Source organism: Bubalus kerabau, chromosome X (genome assembly GCF_029407905.1).
Source record: "Bubalus kerabau isolate K-KA32 ecotype Philippines breed swamp buffalo chromosome X, PCC_UOA_SB_1v2, whole genome shotgun sequence".
NCBI classification, from domain to species: Eukaryota; Metazoa; Chordata; class Mammalia; order Artiodactyla; family Bovidae; genus Bubalus; species Bubalus kerabau.
In genome coordinates, this window is record NC_073647.1 from 31,665,137 (window position 1) to 31,670,153 (window position 5,017).

A 5,017-nucleotide genomic window follows, 5' to 3' on the forward strand; every position below is an offset into this window, starting at 1 on the left:
TTCAATATATTCACCTTGTTTTTATAGAAACAAGACTTTTTTTTTCAAATTTATATTTCATTAATAAACAATATTTTATTCAATTAGCTCATAATAATACAAAATTGAAGTGGTATAATCAGGAGGTAGAGGGAAAGAATAAACTTCTTCATCAAGTGAAAGAAGAAGAGTTTATATAAATATATACATAAACATGTGTTACTTTATATTTGTAAGAGTATCCAATCAAGTGTAATCCCAAAATATCTGCTCTCAGACAGGATGTACTCTGAAGGAATTCTTCCCTGAGAAAAAATATTCCTGATGGGTTCATTTTCTCATCTGAACTTGAATTAATTACCTTAAGCAATTTCAGAAATGCCCCTGAAATATCTTTTTGGCAAGATGTTATTGAACTTGTGGAACATGACTAAGGCTAAATATAGAAGACTGACAACTTTACTTTCTCCACTGCTTTGTCTTTCATGTGGATTCCCAAATCCAGATATAGAAATAATGAAACCGGGGGAGGAGGAGCCAAGATGGCGGAGGAGTAGGACGGGGAGAACACTTTCTCCCCCACAAATTCATCAAAAGAGCATTTAAACATCGAGTAAATTCCACAAAACAACTTCCGAATGCCGGCAGAGGACATCAGGCACCCAGAAAAGCAGCCCAACTCTTCGAAAGGAGGTAGGAAAAAATATAAAAGACAAAAAAAGAGACAAAAGAGGGAGGGACGGAGTTCCGTCCCGGGAAGGGAGTCTTAAAAAGAGAGAAGTTCCCAAACACCAGGAAACCCTCTCACTGCCGAATCTGTGCCGAGCTTTGGAAGCACAGAGGGCAACATAAAAGGGAGGGGAAAAAAAAAATAAACAATTAAAAATCGCGGATTGTGAGCCCTACGGGAACTCCCCCAGCGGAGAAGCAGCGCAGACGCCTGCACACGGCATTAGCAAGCGGGGGCTGGGCAGGGAAGTGCGGCACGGGCTGTGTCCCTTAGAGTAAGAATCGGGCCGAATGTCCTGAGCGCTATCTGAGCGAAATAATTTGGGCTAGCAAACCAGACTGTGGGATATCTACCACGCGAAAAGCCAGCCCTAACCTAAGACACCGCCAGGCCCGCGCACAGAACAAAGGACTGAACAGAGATAGCCGGCTGCAGACCTCCCCCTCCGGTGACAGGCAACCAGAGCCGGAAGGGGGCAATCGCAGCCCCAGAGAGACACTATCTATAAAACTGTAAGCAGGCTTCTTTGCTAACTAAAACTTCTTGGGGGTCTGGACGGTCAACATCTGCCTGAGAAGGTGCGCCGGTTTTACACCCAGATAACCGAGTGGCGGGGAGGCGATAAGTCGCAGCATTGGCGCCCGCCAAGCACCTCATCGCCTGAGCTGCTCGACCTGGGAAGAACACAAAACGCAGGCCCAACCGAGTCTGCGCCTCTGAGGACTACCCGAGTGCCTGAACCTGAGCGGCTTGGACCTGGGAGCTCAGTCCAGGGCCGGCCTCTGATTGTTCCCGGCAGAACAACCTAGAGCCCAAGCAGTGTGGGCAGGGAGGTTACATGCGCCGTGAGCGGGGGCAGACCCAGTGTGGCCGAGGCACTTCGAGCGCACGCCAGTGTTATCTGTTTGCAGCATCCCTCCCTCCCTCCCCACAGCGCGGCTGAACAAGTGAGCCTAAATTAAAAAAAAAAAAAAAAAAAAAATAGGGTCCTCCACCGTCCCCTTTGTGTCAGGGCGGGAACCAGACACTGAAGAGACCAGCAAACAGAAGAAGCTCTAACAGAGGGAAACGCCTTGGAAGCTACAGGCCATAGATTAAAACCCTGTGGTTACTACGGATTACATAGGAAGGGGCCTATAGATCTTGAGAAATATAAGTCGGACTAAGGAACTGCCAAAAATGAACTGAACCCACAATACTCACAACAAAACCAGAGAAAGACCTAGATATATTTTTACTATTTTTACGATCAATCTTTCTTTCTTTCTTTTTTTTTTTTAATTAAAAAAAAAATTTTTTTAAGTCCTCTATTGTCCTTTAATTTTCACTTTTATAACTATTACTTTGCAAAAAAAAAAAAAAAGACCCTATTTTTTTTTTTTTTTTTTTCTTCTTCAGCAAACTTCATATATATATTTTATAATTTTTTGACCGTGGTTTTTTTTTTTTTTTTCTTTTTTCTTTTTCTTCTTTTCTTTAACATTGCATTTTTGAAATTCCAAACTCTACTCTAGATTTTTAATTTTAGCCTTTTGATATATGTTATCATTTTTGTACCTATAGTTTTTTTCATAATTGCTGTGACTTTTTTTTTTTTTTTCCTCTGTTTCTTTCTCTTCTTCTTTTATATAACATCGTATATCTGCAATTCCAAACTCTACTCAAGATTTTTAATTTATGCTTTTTGGTATTTGATATCAATTTTGTACCTGTATTTTCTTTATAATTTTTGCGACATTGTTTTTGTTGGTTTGTTTGTTTTCTCTCTTTATTTTTCTTCTTCTTTTTTTTTTTTTTTTAACGTTGTATTTTTGAAATTCCAAACTCTACTCTGGATTTTTAATTTTTGCTGTTTGGTATTAGTTATCAATTTTGTACCTGTAGTTTCTTTATTACTTTCACGACCTTATTTGTTTTTCTTTGTTCGTTTTTTCTCTCTTTCTTTTCCTTCTCCTTTTCATTAACATCGCATTTTTGAAATTCCAAACTCTACTCTAATTTCTAATTTTTGTTTTTATGTATTTGTTACCAATTTTGTACCTTTAAGAACCCAATCTTCAGGACCCATTTTTCACTAGTGTACGAGATTACTGGCTTGACTGCTCTCTCTCCCTTTGGACTCTCCATTTTCTCCACCAGGTCACCTGTATCTCCTCCCTAACCCCTCTCTACTCTACCCAACTCTGTGAATTTCTGGGTGTTCCAGACGGTGGAGAACACTTAAGGAACTGATTACTGGCTGGATCTGTCTCCCGCCTTTTCATTTCCCCCTTTTATCCTTCTGGCCACCTCTGTCTCCTGCCTCCTTCTTCTCTTCCCTGTATAACTCCGTGAACATCTCTGAGTGGTCCAGTTGTGGAGTGCACATAAGGAAGTGACTACTGGCTAGCCCACTCTCTCCACTATTGATTCCACCTCATCTCATTTGGGTCACCTCTAACTCCCTCCTCCCTCTTCTCTTCTCCATGTAACGCTGTGAACCTCTCTGAGTGACCCTCACAGTAGAGAAACTTTTCATCTTTAACGTAGATGTTTTATCAGTGGTGCTGGATAGAAGGAGAAGTTTTGAAACTACTGTAAAATTAAGACCGATAACTGGAAGTAGGAGGCTTAAGTCCAATCCCTGACTCCAGGGAACTCCTGACTCCAAGGAACATTAATTGACAGGAGCTCATCAAACGCCTCCATACCGACACTGAAACCAAGCACCACACAAGGGCCAACAAGTTCCAGGGAAAGACATAACAAGCAAATTCTCCAGCAACAAAGGAACACAGCCCTGAGCTTCAAGATACAGGCTGCCCAAAGTCACCCCAAAACCATAGACATCTCATAACTCATTACTGGACATTTCATTACACTCCAGAGAGAAGAAATACAGCTCCATCCACCAGAACATCGACACAAGCTTCCCTAACCAGGAAACCTTGACAAGCCACCTGTACAAACCCACACACAGCGAGGAAACGCCACAATAAAGAGAACTCCACAAACTGCCAGAATACAGAAAGGACACCCCAAACTCAGCAATTTAAACAAGATGAAGAGACAGAGGAATAGCCAGCAGATAAAGGAACAGGATAAATGCCCACCAAACCAAACAAAAGAGGAAGAGATAGGGAATCTACCTGATAAAGAATTCCGAATAATGATAGTGAAATTGATCCAAAACCTTGAAATTAAAATGGAATCACAGATAAATAACTTGGAGGCAAGGATTGAGAAGATGCAAGAAAGGTTTAACAAGGACTTAGAAGAAATAAAAAAGAGTCAATATATAATGAATAATGCAATAAGTGAAATTAAAAACACTCTGGAGGCAACAAATAGTAGAATAACAGAGGCAGAAGATAGGATTAGTGAATTAGAAGATAGAATGGTAGAAATAAATGAATCAGAGAGGATAAAAGAAAAACGAATTAAAAGAAATGAGGACAATCTCAGAGACCTCCAGGACAATATTAAACGCTACAACATTCGAATCATAGGGGTCCCAGAAGAAGAAGACAAAAAGAAAGACCATGAGAAAATACTTGAGGAGATAATAGTTGAAAACTTCCCTAAAATGGGGAAGGAAATAAACACCCAAGTCCAAGAAACCCAGAGAGTCCCAAATAGGATAAACCCAAGGCGAAACACCCCAAGACACATAGTAATCAAATTAACAAAGATCAAACACAAAGAACAAATATTAAAAGCAGCAAGGGAAAAACAACAAATAACACACAAGGGAATTCCCATAAGGATAACAGCTGATCTTTCAATAGAAACTCTTCAAGCCAGGAGGGAATGGCAAGACATACTTAAAATGATGGAAGAAAATAATCTACAGCCCAGATTATTGTACCCAGCAAGGATCTCATTCAAGTATGAAGGAGAAATCAAAAGCTTTTCAGACAAGCAAAAGCTGAGAGAATTCTGCACCACCAAACCAGCTCTCCAACAAATACTAAAGGATATTCTCTAGACAGGAAACACAAAAATTGTGTATAAATTTGAACCCAAAACAATAAAGTAAATGGCAACGGGGTCATACTTATCAGTAATTACCTTAAACGTAAATGGGTTGAATGCCCCAACCAAAAGACAAAGACTGGCTGAATGGATACAAAAACAAGACCCCTGCATATGTTGTCTACAAGAGACCCACCTCAAAACAGGGGACACATACAGACTGAAAGTGAAGGGCTGGAAAAAGATTTTCCATGCAAATAGGGACCAAAAGAAAGCAGGAGTAGCAATACTCATATCAGATAAAATAGACTTTAAAACAAAGACTGTGAAAAGAGACAAAGATGGTCACTACAT

General features: G+C 40.3%; 1 long non-coding RNA gene across 1 annotated transcript; it reads left to right on the plus strand.

The window, feature by feature from the left end:
• The first annotated feature begins 509 nt into the window (after positions 1-509).
• On the plus strand, positions 510-3,099 carry LOC129639176 (uncharacterized). The gene is made up of 2 exons (XR_008708245.1): positions 510-672; positions 1,309-3,099. It is a non-coding gene; the product is annotated as an uncharacterized LOC129639176 (long non-coding RNA).
• Positions 3,100-5,017: the final 1,918 nt, after the last annotated feature.